The sequence below is a fragment of the Hylobates moloch genome, unplaced genomic scaffold, assembly GCF_009828535.3.
Source record: "Hylobates moloch isolate HMO894 unplaced genomic scaffold, HMol_V3 SCAFFOLD_8, whole genome shotgun sequence".
NCBI lineage: Eukaryota > Metazoa > Chordata > Mammalia > Primates > Hylobatidae > Hylobates > Hylobates moloch.
The window spans coordinates 594675-611682 of NW_026652283.1; the positions used below are offsets into that span (position 1 = coordinate 594675).

Here is a 17008-nt window from a genome sequence, read left to right on the forward strand (position 1 = left end):
GGGAGCTCGGTTGTTGGAGACGTGAATCTTGCTGAAGCTCCTGGCCGAATTAAGCCCTTCTTTTTTAACTCAGTGTCTCGGGGTGTTGCCTATATCTTGTCCTGCTACAACCCAGGCTGGAGTGCAGTGGTGCAATCACGGCTCACTGTAGCCTCAAACTCCTGGGCTCAAGTGATCCCCTTGCGATAGCCTCCTGGGTAGCTGGGACTACAAGTGCATGCCACTACACTATATTTTTAAAACATTTTTTGTAGGAATGTGGTCTCGCTATGTCGCCCAGGCTGATTTTGAACTCCCGACCTCAAGGGATCCTCTCATCTTGCACCCTCAAAGTGCTGGGATTACAGGCATGAACCACTGCACCCAGCTGAGAGCACCCATTTTTTAAATATTAGAGCTGGCCTTTGAACCCAGCCAGGCTCTGGATTCTGTGTCCTTAATTGCTACAGCCCTGGAAGCATAGGCTGTGTAAGTCCCTCAACGATGGGGACCAGTCTAAAATATCTATAGGTAGCATATCTAGATCATTCCAGAGAGGAGTGAATGGATCGAAACCGTCTTTCGAACCAGCAGCCAGAGGCCCCAGCAGCTCCTGTCTTCCCGGCCCAGTGCTGCCGGCTGCTGCTCCTCGTGAGTCTGTAAGGGTCTAGTGCTTTTATTCCCAGATCCTTTTCATGTCCTCACTCAGAAGCACTTAGAGCCTCTCTTTTTTTGCTGAACCTTAGATTTTGTGGTGGAGCCTCAATCCAGACAGGAAACCTAAACACGGGTAAGTGGAAAGGACTTTCAGAACAATTAATCATGAAGCAAAATATCAACATTCCACGTAAGGGTGTATATGAGTTTTGTATGTCCCCACTAGATTATACATTTCCAAAAGGTAAGAGTTATTTCCTCAGGATTTAAGGCAATTAGAATAAGAAGCAATGAGGGCTGAGCCCACAATCTCTGGCTATCGTCCAGGTGAGACCTCATGAAGTAGATCAGATCTGACAGTGAGATGGGAAAAAGGGAAGGTGGTGAATTTCCCACCCCACCCAGCCCTGCAGACAGCCTGCCAAGATTCCTGTTGAGTTCAGTGCAACAAACCTGTTTCCAGCTCCTAGCACGAGCCAGGCATCTGGGATACAACGAAGATCCCTGCCTTCCCAAAGCCCCTGCGAAAGAAAACTAGAATCTTGGGACCCCCAAATTCACTATGCCGAAGAGAAAGTTAAGCTTGGACATGGAGTCACGCAAAACAAAACAAAACAAAACAAAACAACTGCCTTCCTTGTGTTCCCAAACAGCAGTCATTTCACGTGCTTACTTTACTTTACTTAAAATGCGGATTCACTGAGCCCAGGACAAATCCATAATTGATCCGCCCCCCACTCCCTCTTGTCACATGTAAAATGTAGATTCATTGAGCACTATCAGAGCCTCACAAGAATGTACCCCCAGCCTCACTGCCTACCCAACCTCCTTTAAAAAATCTTCCCCTCTTGCTTTGCTCTTTCCCTTTAAATATTGAAATTCCCAAAATCCTCCTTGGAAAAAGCATAGGTCACAGATCCTACGGTGTTTCTTTTTTCTGAGTTCACCCTCAACCTTGGCAAAATAAATCTCTCTTCAATGGAGATCTGCCTCAGTCACGTTTCGGTTTACATTCTATTCTCCTAATCCCCTAAAATGACAAAGCTTAGCAGAGAATAAGTGTATAAAGGGGGAAGCCAGGAGATAGAGAACTTATCCATCCCTCCCCAGTGGAAAAGCTTCATGGGAACAAGGGAGCGCGCCTCGCCTGGCATGCTGAATGAATGAAGGAGTGAATGAATGATGCATTTGTCAGCAGTGCGCGGTGGCTCACACGTGTAATCCCAGCACTTTGGGAGGCCGAAGCAGGTGGATCACTTCACTTGAGGTCAGGAGTTTGAGAGAAGCCTGGGCAAAATGGTGAAACCCCATCTCTACTAAAAATACAAAAATTAGCCAGATGTGGTGGTGGGTGCCTATAATTCCAGCTACTCAGGAGGCTGAGGCAGGAGAATCACTTGAACCTGGGAGGCAAATGTTGCAGGGAGACAAGATCACGCCACTGCACTCCAGCCTGCATGACAGAGAGAGACCCTGTCTCAAAAAAAAAAAAAAGATCCATTTGTCATTCACTGTATTCATTCAGAAGAGACTTCAAAGGCAGGACCAGGGGGAGCTGAACTCCATGAACCTCTTCTGTGGCACCTTCTGGGGGTGCCCGCCAATGGCTGTAGTACACAAACACCTCGACTGCACTGCTGACTCCCCTCCGTATGCCACGGCAGCCACAATCTGTTTTCTGTGTGTGTGTCTGTGTGTGCAGAGTGTCTGTGTGAATGTGTGTGTGTGCATGTGTCTGTGTGTCTGTGTCTGTCTGTGTGTGTGTGCCTGTGTGTATTCATGTTTGTGTGTATGTGTGTATCCATGTCTCTGTGTATGTGTGTATCCATGTCTCTGTGCGTGTCTGTGTGAATGTGTGTGTGCATGTCTTGTGTATGTGTCTGTGTGTGTGTCTGTGTCTGTGTGTGCGTGTCTCTGTGCCTCTGTGTGTGTGTGCGTGTGTCTCTGTGTGTGTACGTGTGTCTGTGTGTCTGTCTCTGTGTGCGTGTGTGTGTCTATTGTCCCTGAGCTCAGCAGTATCCTGGGTCCCGGCCATAGACCCATAGATGAGACAGGCTACAGACTGATTCACTATCCGGGGAGAGCTCCGGGGGCCCAGGAGGTCCAGATAGAGAAGTCCCTGAGCGCTGAGTCCGGGGATCAAAGCCCGTCCTGATTGGTGGGCCAGCCTGAATCAGCTGCACCTGCCAGCTTCAGCCAATCCAAGGAGGCCTGGGCCTGGAACCAGCCTGCCTGGATTGCCCTGGCCGTAGGACTCATGCCTTTTCCCTGCCAGCAAAGCAGGTCCAGCTTGGGTCCTCACACCGGGGCTCTCCTGTCCTCCCTCAGGATTCGAATGTGGCCAGTCGCACATTCTCCCAGCGCCGACACCTGCACCTGAGCAGCAGCTCTGTGAAGTGGGCCAGGGTCTGGTCTGGGGAGAAGGTAAGCGGGGGAGGGGATCCGATCGTGCTGCTGACCGTCCAGCTCACGCAGCTTCGGTGCTTCCCAGCTCACTCGTCTGTAAAAAGCGGAGACACCCCCTCCTCCTCCTGGTGAGAAGCTAGTATCTGGTGAAATAGGAGAGCTGCTGCCAAACTCAGCAAAACCCTCAGCAAAAGTCAATGTAAGTCCCAGGCGATGTCTCACTCAGCCCCAAGGTGTCCTGAGAACCAGATTCTCTGTGGACTCTGAACACACAAACAGCCCAGCCCCAGAGGGATTCCAATCCACAGCCTCTCCCTGGCTCCCTGCACTGACCCCATGCGCGGCCAGGCTCCCTGTGCATCCCCCTTCACTTCTCACAGAGGCCCTGTGAGGGGAAACAGGCTCCAGAGAAGACGGAACCTACCCAAGGTCACACGCCTGGGAGATCAGAGGCAAGACTTGAACCTGGGTCTGTCCTCACCACTGTGTTCCTCCTCCCGCAGGTCTTAGGCCAGGGCCCTGGGGAAACCTTTCCTTCAGTGCCTAACACAGAATTTGGCTGTGAGCGTGTGCTCAGGAGTGAATGAATGAATGGACGCAGGCAGGCATGCTAGTCCTGCCCTTAGCGCTGGCCCAGATTCAGGCTAGAAGTGCCCTTTCCACAGCTCAGGGCGATGCCCCAGGGCAGCCAGGCAAGTGTCAGGTCCCTGCTGTGCCCTCACCCTCTTTCTAAAAATACCAACGAGCGAGAGACCTCCAAGGCCACCAAACAGATATCCAGTTGTTCTCTGGGGTCAGTCCTTCACAGCACGAGGCTGCCACCTGGCACCTGCTGCCTCTGGGCCTCCTGCCTGACAGCTGACCCCTGTCATTGCTGTGACTGTTCACTTCAAGGCAAAGTCCAATTTGGCAGAGGTGGGGACTCCTGAGCAGCCAGCATAGCTTGGCCCAGCCTCGCCCATGCTGAACTGTGGGATGCCAGGACAGCGTGGGGGTCTCCAGCCCTGAGCCCAATCAAAGCAAACCCTTCTTTTTTGCTGGGGCTCCATTTCCACAACCATGAAATGGAGGCGGTCAACCCCTGCAAAGCCTCGGAGTGTGAGTGGCAGCCTGGCTTGGGGACGTGGACACTTAGAGCCAGGACAATGGAGTGGAGACCTGGGCCTGCCCCTTCATAGCTGCATGGCTTGAGAGCTCTCTCAGTCACCTACTAAAAATGGGGATTGTAAGATTACAGAACAGTGATGGTATTAACCTACTTTTAAAGATCTATATTTATATACTTAGATCAATCTGATAGGATGCAGACTAAAATTAAGTATCATCTTGAGGCAATAGGATATCAGATATTATTTTCTTTTTTTGCTTTATCTGTATTTTCTAATTTTTCTTCAATGAACATTTGGAGTAAAAAAAAAAACCCAAAATGTTAAAGCAACGACCCGATAATTAGTACTTAAGTATTTGTCTTGTCTTACAAAACAGTTTGAGAATCATGTTTATGAAAGTGGTTTACAAACTGTAAAGTTCTTTGCAAATGTAAATAGTTCTTACACTTTTCTCCAAGGGCGTTTTGGAACTACATGGATGGGGAGAGAATCGTTTCCTAGCCAGATGCGCTGCTCACAGGGACCTTTAATCCCAGCACTTAGGGAGGCTGAGGCGGGCAAATCACTTGAGCCCAGAAGTTCCAGACCAGCCTGGGCAACACAGCAAGACCCTGTCTCCACAAAAAACATTTTTTGGCTGGACACGGTGGCTCATGCCTGTAATCCCAGCAATATAGGAGGCTGAGGTGGGCTGATCACCTGAAGTCAGGAGTTTGAGACCAGCCTGGCCAACATAGTGAAACCCCATCTCTACTAAAAATAAAAAAATTAGCCGAGCATGGTGGCACCTGCCTGTAATCCCAGCACTTTGGGAGGCGGAGGCAGGTGGATCATCTGAGATGAGGAGTTTGAGATCAGCCTGGCCAACATGGTGAAACCCCGTATCTACTAAAAATACAAAATTTAGCTGGGTGTGGCGGCACGTGCCTGTAATCCCAGCTACTCAGGAGGCTGAGGCAGGAGAATCACTTGAACCTGGGAGGTGGAGGTTGCAACGAGCCGAGATTGCGCCACTGCCCTTCAGACTGGGGGATGGAGCGAGACGTCTCTCAAAACAAAAACAAAAACAAAAATTTAATTAAAAATAAAAGCAGGCCAGGGGCACGCTCACACCTGTAATCCCAGCACTTTGGGAGGCAGAGGCAGGTGGATCAGGAGTTCGAGACCGGCCTGGCCAATATGGTGAAACCCCATCTCTACTAAAAATAAAAAAAAATTAGCTGGGCTTGGTGGCGGGCCCCTGTAGTCCCACCTACTTGGGAGACTGAGACAGGAGAATCGCTTGAACCGGGTAGGCAGAGGTTGAAGTGAGCTGAGATCGCGCCACTGCACTCCAGCCTGGGAGACAGCGAGACTCCGTCTCAATAAACACATAAATAAAAGCAAATCCTTCTTTTTGCTAAGGCTACGTTTCCACCGCCCTGAAATGGAGGCTGTCTCTGCAGTGACCTTCACCTGCAGGAGCCTGCTCACACAAACCACTGCCGCCAGTGGTTCTCTCCCCGCCATTCACTGGGCTCTGGTGGTGTTTGTTCTGGGCTCTGGGGCTCTGGGCTTCCCTGCTGCAAGCTTTTAACCCTTAGCGTGAGCAGATGGTACAACTGCCCATGCCAAGAGGGGTCCATACCAACTTCCGGAGTAAACAAGGCCAAAGGGAAAGATTAGGTTCGCCGGGGGCAATCCCACACCAGGAAGCCCCATGACTCAACAGCGTCACCCAGGATTTCAGTGTCAGTTCTACCCTCATCAGGCAGGCAACAGTTGGAGGAAGGGAATGGTTGGAGATGTGAAGCCTGGGCTCAGCACAGGCACGGCCACACTGTGTTGCACCCTGGCCTGCTCTGCGGATGAGTCAGCAGCATTGATTAAGCACCCACTGTGTGCAATGTCCTGAACTCTGTGCTGAGATGATAGCTCTGTTTGCTTTCCAGCTGATCAGCAAATATTTATTGAGCATCTGTCTACGTGGGGCAAGTCAGAGTACAGAGGGCATGGCTCAGAGAGGAATAGCTCAGACGGAGTTTGTGATTAATTACAGGAATGGGTGCCAAGTGAGAGATACAAAGGGTGGAAGAGCCGGAGCGCCTCCATCCAGGGGCGTGGAGGAGGCTCTGTGGATCTCAGGGCCATCTCAGCTGGCTCCAGACAGACAAGAAGCCTCCTTCAGTGTTCTGGTAATCACAGAAGCCCCGCCTTGGGAACCAGAACCCTAATAGAGGAGACTGGTAAAAGGTTTCCAAATGAGCGTTAATGTAACCCACAGTAATTTGCATGGCCCAGTAAAAATGAACATATGGGGCCCCTCGTTCAAACTGATTAAGAGTAAGCCTCAGGAATCCTAAAACAGGAAAAAAAAAAAAAAGATTCAGAATTTCAAGATGGCAAAAGCAGAGAATTAGACCAAACGCAGGACCCTTCTCAGCACGGGGCGCTCCTGAACAGGCCCTGGGAAGCCAGCCCAGCCTACCTGGAGGAGCAGGAGATAAGAATTTGGGATTTCTGGTTACCAAGAGGATCACGGGCCTCGGGAAAGCCAGTGACTGCTTCATTATTTCCCTCCTGGGTCAAGGTCGGCCTCCAGGAGGTGAGATGGCCCAGCCGGATCTGGCTCTGTCCTTAGCCTTCCCTCTGGTGGCCTGCCGCTCTCAGATGACGGCGTCAACAAGGCCAGAGGCTGCTGGCTCTTCCTTCAAAAGCCAGGACCAGGGAGCAGCGCAAAATGCAAACACCAAGGCCTTCGCTGGCGGAAGGGGTGGGAGCTGCTTCTCCCCGGGCAGCGCACGCCCACTCAAAGGCATCCAACCTCAAAGTGCATAAGCTCCCATCCGCCCACAGGGCATGCGTTTCAGCCCTATGTCCAACCATCCCGTCTTATCAATCAGGACACAGAATCATCGGGGCAAGGGACCTCTCCAAGGCAACAGAACTGGGCAGTGCTGAAACTGGGACAAAGGCTTCTGTGACTCCCACCAGGTCCTTTCCCCAACAGCCAGGTGCCTTTCTGTGCGCTCTGACTGGATCGAAGGGACCCAGGTGTGGGGATCCCTCTGTAGTGACCTTCCCCTTCGGGGACCTGCTCGCACGAGAATCACTGCCGCCCACGGGGGACGCCATTCACTGGGCTCTGGTGTTGCGGAACGGAGTTGAAGTTTGGATGGAGGAGCTCACTGTCCCCTCTGCAGGCCTTTAACCCTTAGTGTGAGCAGATGGTAGAACCCCTGCCCGTGCCAAGAGGGGTTCATACCAACACCTGGGATAGACAAGGCCAAAGGGAAAGTGCAGTTTCTCTTCTCGCTACTAAACACCTGTGGGAGGAGGAGGCTCAGCCCTTCCTGTGGGTTGAACCCTGCCAGGGTTCAACAGTGTTGGACTAGAGTCCTGATCTGGGCCAACGAAAATACTAGGGCACCAGGAGGCAAGAGTCAGCTCACCAGGACAGGCTGCGAAAGGGGAGGTCTGCATCCAGGGTGAAGCTGCCTTCCACAGGAAGCAGGCAGCCCTGGGAATGCAGACAGGCTGAACCCACAGCACAGCCCCCATGGCAGGAGCAACTCCCGGTCAAGCGGCGGCAGGAAGTGCCCCAAAGGTGTCCACTGTTTATCGTGCAGGACTGGGCCATTCTTCCTGCCCCCGGGGCCTCTGTGCGGGTTGGGGGCGAGGGTGGCCAGGGATCCCGCGCATCACAGGCAGGTCACCAGGATTTGTAGAGCAGATTCAACACCCCATCCCCCGTGTTTGAAAAGCCCTCTGGGCCCTTCCTCGCCATCCACGCAGGAAGCTCTTCCTTCCATCAGCTAGTTATTTCCACCACAGGGCCTTGGTGACACCGCCCACCTGCCCACTATCTGTTCTCTCACTGGATGGGGAACTCCTTCAGGGCAGGAGCCGTAGTATGAGCCTGGCACTTACTGACAACTGGTAGCTGTTTTTTGTTTGTTTGTTTTTTTTTGAGACAGAGTCTTGCTGTCGCCCAGGCTGGAGTGCAGTGGCATGATCTCGGCTCACTGCAGGCTCTGCCCTCCGGGGTTCACACCATTCTCCTGCCTCAGCCTCCCGAGTAGCTGGGACTATAGGCGCCCGCCACCACGCCCGGCTAATTTTTTGTATTTTTAGTAGAGACGGGGTTTCACTGTGTTAGCCAGGATGGTCTCGATCTCCTGACCTCGTGATCCGCTCGCCTCGGCCTCCCAAAGTGCTGGGATTACAGGCGTGAGCCACCGCGCCCGGCCAACTGGTAGCTGTTTTATCCATGAAGGGAGGGGACGACCCACGCAGGCCTACACTTTAGACATGAAGCGACAGACAACATAGTCCCCCGCCAGTGTGTCATCCTTCCACGATGTAAACACAGACAGGTTTCCCCTTGAAAAAAATTCCCACCATGTGAAAAGCCAAATCAATTTACAAGACAGCAAAACGGTGGAAGGAAGGGATGGAAGGGATGGAAGGGAGGAGCCGTCCCGCAGACTCCTTCACACAGTCCACTGTGTGAATCGCTTTCTAACCTTAGAATGAGGAAAACCTTTATAACCATGACATCAAATCCGGAAGCCATAAAGGATCAATACATCTGACTGGGTAAAATTAAAATTATTTGAATGCAAAATAATAATAGCATATACCCTTATAGTGCTCATTTCACGTCAAACCCTGCACAGCACACTTTGTATATCTGAAGTCGTGTCATTCTCATAACAATCCCTGGGATAAGTACTGTCCTTATCTGAGGGACTCTTTGGAGAAGTAACTAAACTATGGTCATTCAGCTAGTAAGCTACAGACAAAACCAAGTAGCCTGCCTTCAGAGTGTGTGCTCCAGCCAGTTCCTCAACCACCACACACCACACAAAATCAGGAGACCAAGAAAAACGGGGGGAACACTGCTGCACAGAGCACAAAGGACTGATTATCCTGAAGTCTGTGGAGGCCTTAAAAATGAGCCAACAGAAAAAATGAGTACAAACAAGCAAGCCCCTGAAGAAACATCACAAATGTGTATAATAGATACGATCGCCTACGTGACTGGTGAAGATTTAAGAGACTGATAACACTCAGTGTTGGTGAAGACATGGCTAAGCAAGCACTTCCACATCCTTGGTGGAAGTGTAAATTACTACCAAATGTACCAGAATTGTTACAGTCATTTTTTTTTTGAGGACAATTTGACAATTATCTATTAAAATTTAAAATAGTCTTACCTAGTAAGTCCACTTCTAGGAGTCTCCCACAGAATAAGTCTCCCGCAGAAAATGCTCCCCAAAGCTCAAAAAGACAAGCTATTCAATGCATCATTATTGATAATGTCAAAAACTGAGAATAAGCCTAATTGTAATCAATGGTGTGTGGGCTAAATAAACTGGCCCACAACCACGCAATTAAATACTACATATGTCTTTGAAAAGGGAGAGGTGTTCTTGTTCAATCAGTAAAAAACAATGGACAAAATGAAACAAAACAAAAAGAGTGAGGTAGATCCCTATGTGTAGATACAGAAGATATCTAAAATGTATTTAGTGGGGAGCAAGTCAGTAAGAACATGATATGATTCCATATTGATAAAAATGAAACAAAATATTCAGAGGATCTACCTTATATTTCTATGTATTAGCATAAGCATACAAAGCAGATATGGGAGGAATTTACATCTCACTAAGGACTTTCCCTTTCTTTCTAAGTTATGTATTCTCTCAATTGTAGGTTGCTTTCTCATGGGAGTTTGGTTTCAGTAAAAACCAGGAAACCTGCTAGACAAACTCTAAAAGGGCTGTACCACTTCCACTTCTCATTTTTCACAACTAAGATATCATCCTTTTATAATCAGGAAGAATATAACAATGATGAAATTAAATATGCGATAAATAGCAAAAAACACCCTTCCCTGTTTCTTTCTTTCTTCTACAAGCATGTGCTGGGTTTGCCTCCTGAGTCCTCGGCACTGATGTCTCAGGTTGGACATGCAGAGACGGATTCATACGGCTCCTGCTCTCAAGAAACTTCTGGAATGGGGGAGACAGATGGTAAATTTGGGGGAGATTGTCTCCTGGACTCAGTTTTCCTCCGTGGGGTGAGGCAGATGGGCTGCTGTGGCGGCCGCCTCAGAGAGGACGAGATCTCCCTGTCAGGACCCAAGGGGTCCTAGGGTACGGGTAGAAGGCAGAGGTGGCGCGGTGTGGGGCAGCGGATCAGGGAGGGGCTGATGAGGTACTTAGGCTTTGTCCTGGGGGCAGCAGGGAGCAGCAGGAAGGTTATCCTCAGCTAGTGGTATCCTTAGAGCAGCATTTTATTTTTCATTTTTGTTATTTTTTGTAGAGACAGTGTCTTGCTATTTTGCACAGGCTGGTCTGGAACTCCTGGTCTCAAACAAGCGGTCCTCCTGTGTCAGCCTCGCCATGTGCTGCAGCAGCATTTTAGCAGGAACATGATGGAAGCGGCTCAAAGGATGGGCTGGAGCGGAGAGCCATGTGCGCGGAGCCCTGCTGGAGTCTGCAGCACAGCACTGGCAGTGGGTACAAAAATGGGACTGCCCCAAGACAGGGTGAGGAAACAGAACTGGCAGGACTGGGTGAGCGATTGGATGCTGAGGGTGGGGAAAGGGAGGGGTGGAGGGCGACAGCCTGTGCTTCTGGCTGGGTGGCAACTTCGTGCCTTCATGGTCTAAAAGTGCACCCTCAGCATTGCAGCCCCAGTAGGACTCAGCTGGTGAACAACTTTCCAGGAACGTGGCTCTTGTGTAAAAGGGGCACCTTCGGTAATCTGCACAGACGCCGTCGCCTGGTGGGATGACAGCAGTCTGCTCAGCCACTGCCCAGGGCGCTTGGAAGCCTGTCAAAGGCATAGTCCTTTGTGGCTGATGCTTACAGCTGATCAGAACCCAGGACACTAGCACTTACTATCAAGGTTACAGGGAGGTGGCAGAGAAAAGAAGTTCAGCGAGAGTGGTGCCTCTTTTCAAAATGGTATGACAGTCCCTAGGTTCTCTGGCTCCTGTTTCTGGATTCAGTGTTGTGAGGGCCTCTCACCTTCATGTGGTTTGTGTGAACCAACCATCAGGGCAGTTTAGGTACTGCAGGGTGTTGGGGCCCCAGTCCTTAGCAGGGTTCAAGCAGCGGGTGCCATGCCTAGATCTTACAATTCCCGGCAGCATCTCCCCTCACCTCCTGCTTGCTGACAGCACGTAGCTGGGCAGAAATAGCCCTGCCACTCATGCCCAGCTGCACACACCTCAACAACGTGGGGCTGTGCGCTCTCCTGATGCAAGGTCCTTTCTCCTAGTCATGACTACTAAGACCTGCTGCCCAGGACTGAGTGCTGACTCATCTACTACGTTGGTCAGAGGGTTGGGGGCAATTCTGATCGCAGAAGCCCTCTGGATGGGCAGTGCTAGCGGAGTTCCATAGAGCTGGCCTTATGGGCGGTGCTAGCGGAGTTCCATAGAGCTGGTCTTAAAAGCAGGGGCCTTTTGGCTGAGCTCCGAGTCCCTGGAGGGACAGTGTCTGCTGTGAACAGATGTCACGGAGGGAGCAGTGCGGTGTCACCAGTCTGGCTTCTCTCCCCAGGTCCCTTGGGCACGTCTTATCTCATCGTGCAGCTGGGCTGGGGTGCTCCAGGCTTTGTGGGAGCTGGCTGCGAGGGCCAAGGGTGTTTCTTCAGAGATATTTCTCAGGTTCTGGCCTCACTGGAACAGGAAAGCCTCTGAAAGAGTGAAGTGGCCGGCAGCAGGTGTGGTGTGTGACTTAACTAGTCAATTTTGAGCAAACAGAGGGCCCCAGGCATTTTTCCCAGGTCACCCCCTTGCCCCTCCTGCTCTGCTCATCCTTCCAACTGTTCCTTTAGCCTGAAGGCCTGGAGCCCCAGCCACCGGGCTGCAGCCAAACGCACATCTTGTTTGCATTCTTGGTGAACTTTCCATTAATCTGTGACATGAAAAATGGGAACTTTCAAGTCAGAATGGGGTCAAGTCTGGCTTTACTACCTGCTAGCTAGGTGACCTTGGACAAGTTATGTTGTCTGAGCCATAGTGTCCCCAAGTGCAAAATGGGGTAAATGATAGTCCCTACCTCACTGGGTTGCTGTGACAACAGTAGGACACACTACATATAAAATAGTTCGGTGCTGCTAGATAACATGACGGAGTTATCATTGCTGGAGGGATTCAGAGTGGACCCGTCATGGTACATTCTTGTGAATATCCAACAAAAAGGTGTTGAACAAATGGAGAAAGATATTAGACACAGATTATGAAGAAACAGAATAACTAGCTTCTCTGGCCAGGCGCGGTGGCTCACTCCTGTAATCCCAGCACTTTGGGAAGTCGAGGCTGGCGGATCACTTGAGATTAGGAGTTCAAGACCAGCCTGGCCAACGTGGTGAAACCCCGTCTCTACTGAAAATACAAAATTAGCCGGGCATGGTGGCGCATGCCTGTAATCCCAGCTACTTGGGAGGCTGAGGCAGGAGAATTGCTTGAACCCAGGAGGTGGAGGTTGCAGTGAGCCGAGATTGTGCCATTGCCCTCCAGCCTGGGCACCAAGAGAAAAACTCCATCTCAAAATAAAAAAAAAATTCAGTTACAGATTATTTGGTTAGTTGTAAGAACCAGAACATACTAAGGAATGTAGTCCAAGTCCAAGCTCTGTTCAGGGATAAATACTGTCTTTATAAAAATTAGTGAAAATAAGCCAACTGAAATTCATCTCGGAAAAGTCATGAAAAGAACAATAAAACACACCTTAGGAAAACAGCAAGGAAGAACAAAATTAAGATAATTACAGAAATTTGTGAGTTACAAGGATATCAGTAGATTGAGTAAATGAAACTATAGAATGGATTTTTTTAAAGAAAAGGAAAATAAATCCTCTCCCTAAAAATGCAATCAAGAAAAAAAACGGGGAAAAAAATGAATAGACAAAAGTAGAGTGGATACATATGTTATAAATATAGTAGGAAAGAAGATTTTTTAATGGAAAAAATCCAGAAATCTATGTTAAATATAGGACCCATTCTCAATTTATTAGGTTCACCGCAATACTAACTTGGTGTAATGACTACATTGTTCATTTGGTAAAATATTAAGGCACAATTACTAACAACTCTTAAGGGAAGAAAAGAATAAGAAGGCAAGAATTCCCTGCAATACGTCAACATTTACTACTCAGTCAACTCTGAAACAGATCTGAAAACCTAGTGAGTGTTAGAGAAGCATCACAGGCGGGGCGCAGTGGTTCATGCCTGTGATGAAGCTCCCAGCTTCATCAGAAATTTGTGAGTTACAAGGATGAAGCTCCCATCTTCATCACAGCTTCCCAGCACTGTGGGAAACTGAGGTAGGAGGATCACTTAAGCCCAGGAGTTTGAGACTAGCCCGGGCAACAGGGCAAAACCGTGTCTCTACAAAAAATAAAATTAGCCAGGCATGGTGGTGCAGGCCTGTAGTTCCAGCTACTCAAGAGGCTGAGATGGGAGGAGCACTTGAGCCCAGGAGGTTGAGGCTGCAGTGAACCGTGAGTGTGCCACTGCCTTCAGCCTGGATGACAGAGTGAGACCCTGTCTCAAAAAGGAGGAGGAGGAGGAGCAGAAGGAGAAGGAGGGAGAGGATGAGGAGAAGGAGGAAGAGGAGGAGGAAGTGGAAGAATAAGAGGAAGAAAGAAAAGAAAAGAAAAAGAAAAAGAAAGAAAAGAAGCAGCAGCAGCAGCAACAGCAGTGGCATCACAAACTTATCAGGGAAGGGGGCAAATTATTTATCAAATAAATTACAAATAGCTTAAATAAAAGTAAAAAAGAAACAATAGAGGGAAACCTCCTCAACTTGATAAAGAATGTCTACAAAAGACCTGTAGCTAACATCACACTTAATAGTGAAAAACTAAGAGCTTTTCCACGAAGACAGGGAACAAGGCAAGACATCCCCTCTCACCACTCCCTTTCAACATCATACTGGAACTCCAGGCTAATGCAATAAGATGAGAAAAAAAATGTATACAGGTTGGGAAGAAAGAAACAAAACTGTCTTTGTTTACAGATGACAAGATTGTCTATGTAGAAAATCGAAAATAATAAAGTAAGTCTAAAATAATAAAGAAAATCCCTGGAACTAATAAGCAATTATTACAAGGTTGCAGGATACAAGGTTAATATACAAAAGTCCATTGTTTTCCTATATATCATCAACGAATAAGTGGAATCTGAAATTAAATACACAATGCCATTACATTAGTGCTCAAAAAATCAACTACTCATGTACTTCATAAATATGTACAGATATTATGTATCAATAAAAATGAACTACTGACATATAAATCTAACAAAATATTTACAAGAGCTATATGAGGAAAACTACAAAACTCTGATGAAAGAACTGGGCCAGGTGCTGTGGCTCTTGACTGTAATTCCAACACTTTGGGAGGCCAAGGTAGGTGAATCACTTGAGTCCAGGAGTTCACGACCACCCTGGGCAACATAGCAAGATCCCATCTCAATTTTTTAAAAAAAAAATAAAAACAAAACAAAAAAAAGGAAGAAAAAGAAAGAAAACAACTGAATAAATAGAGAGATATTCCATGTTCATGAATAGAAAGACTCAATATTGTCAAGACATCGGTTCTTCCTAACTTGTTCTATAGACTCAATGCAATCCCAATCAAAATCCCAGCAAGTTATTTTGTAGATATCAACAAACCGATTCTAAAGTTTACATAGAGAGGCAGAAGATGCAGAATAGCCAACTCAATATTAAAAGAAAAAACTAAAGCCAGAGGACTGACAGCAGCCAACTTCAAGACTTACTTAATACAAAGCTACAGTAGTCAACACAGTGTGATATTATCAAAAGGGGAAACAAGTAGATCAATGGAACAGAATATAGAGTCCGGAAATAGACCCACATAAATAGAGTCAACTGATCTTTGACAAAGGAGCACAGATAATACGATGTAGCAAAGATACTCTTTTCAACTAATTGTGCTGTAATAATTGGACATCCACATGCAAAAAGAAAACAAAAGAATCTAGACACAGACCTACATGCTTCGCAAAAGTTAACTCAAAATGGATCATAGACCTGCATGTAAAACACAAAACTATAAAACTCCTGGACAGCAACATAGGAGAAAATCCAGATGACGTAACGTAACATAGGATAGGATGATGCAGGATTTCCATCCTAGGTTATTGTTGTGTCATAACAATATGACTTTTTATATACAACACTAAATGCAAGATTCATGAAAGAAATAATTGATAAACTGGACTTTATTAAATTAAAAGCCTCTGCTCTGTAAAAGACAATGTGAAGAGAATCAGAAGGTAAGACACAGACTGGGAGTAAATATTTGCAGAAAATACCGGCCAGGCGCGGTGGCTCACGCCTGTAATCCCAGCACTTTGGGAGGCCAAGGCGGGTGGATCACCTGAGGTTGGAAGTTCGAGACCAGTCTGGCCAACTAAAAATACAAAATTAGCCGGGCGTGTTGGTGCATGCCTGTAATCCCAGCTACTCAGGAGGCTGAGGCAGGAGAATGGCTTGAACCCGGGAGGTGGAGGTTGCGGTGAGCCGAGATCATGCCATTGCACTCCAGCCTGGGCAACAAGAGTTAAACTCCATCTCAGGGGAAAATAAAACAAAAAAACAAAAAACAAAAAAAACTTCTGATAAAAGACAGTTATCTAAAATATGTAAATTCTTAAACTTTTAAAATTCAACAATCAGAATATGAACCTGATTTGAAAAAATGGGCCAAAGACCTCTTCACAGACCCTCATCAATGAAGACATAAAATGGCAAGTAAGTATATAAAAAGATGTCCACATGATATGTCATCAGGAAGGTGCATATTAAAACAACAATTTGATGAGGATGGCCAAAATCCAGAACACTGACAATACCAAATGCTGACAAGGATGTGGAACAACCTCCTTGTTCATTGCTGGTGGGAATGCAAAATGGTACAGCCACTTTGGAACACAGTTTGGCAATTTCTTTCAAAATTCAACATATTCTTCCATACGATCCAGCAACCACACTCCTTGGGATTTTCCCAAATGAACTGAAAACTTATGTTCACACAAAAATCTGCATGTGGATGTTTACGGAAGCTTGATATATAATTGCCAAAACTTGGAAGCTACCAAAATGAAAATACTCTGTATGAGAGTATGATGGTGGAAATACGTCCTTATGCATTTGTCCAAAACTGTAGAACGTACAACAGCAGGAGTGAACTCTAATGTAAACAATAGATGTTGCGTGATAATGATGTGTCAACGCAGCATCATTAGCTGCAACAAATGGACCCCTCTGCTGGGGGATGCTGATAATGGGGGCGGCCGTGCATATGTAGGGACAGGAGGCATATGAGGAGTCTCTGTACCTTCCTCCCAATTTTGCTGTGAATTTTTCTGTGAATCTAAAACTACTCTAAAAAAATAAAGTTTAAAAAGAAAGAAAGAAACAAACAATAAAACCAAAGACAGGAGTAGTGACTCAATGGAGAAGAATTTTCCAAATATAAAAAAGTGGCAAGCTGAGTGCGGTGGCTCACACCTATAATCCCAGCACTTTCGGAGGTTGAAGCAGGGACATCCCTGGAGGCCAGGAGTTGGGGACCAGCCTGGGGAACATGGCACAATCCTGTCTCTACCAAAAATACAAAAAATTAGCCGGGCGTGGCGGCGTGTGCCTGTAGTCCCAGCTACAGGAGGCTGAGGTGGGAGGATCGCCTGAGCCCAGGAAGTCGAGGTTGCAGTGAGCCATTACTGCACCATCCCACTCCAGCCTGGACGACGAGAGTGAGACCCTGTTTAAAAAAAAAAAAAGAAAAAAAATGGCAGAATTCACAGTGGAAAAGATTAATAAACATAAA

The 17008-nt window shown here is 47.7% G+C and overlaps 1 protein-coding gene and 1 non-coding gene across 4 annotated transcripts in view; both read right to left on the minus strand.

The window, feature by feature from the left end:
• Positions 1–17008, minus strand: part of NINJ2 (ninjurin 2) — a 94669-nt gene that overhangs the window by 13969 nt on the left and 63692 nt on the right. The window lies entirely within an intron of this gene.
• LOC116473981 (U7 small nuclear RNA) lies at positions 9867–9926 on the minus strand. The gene has a single exon (XR_004249530.1). It is a non-coding gene; the product is annotated as a U7 small nuclear RNA (small nuclear RNA).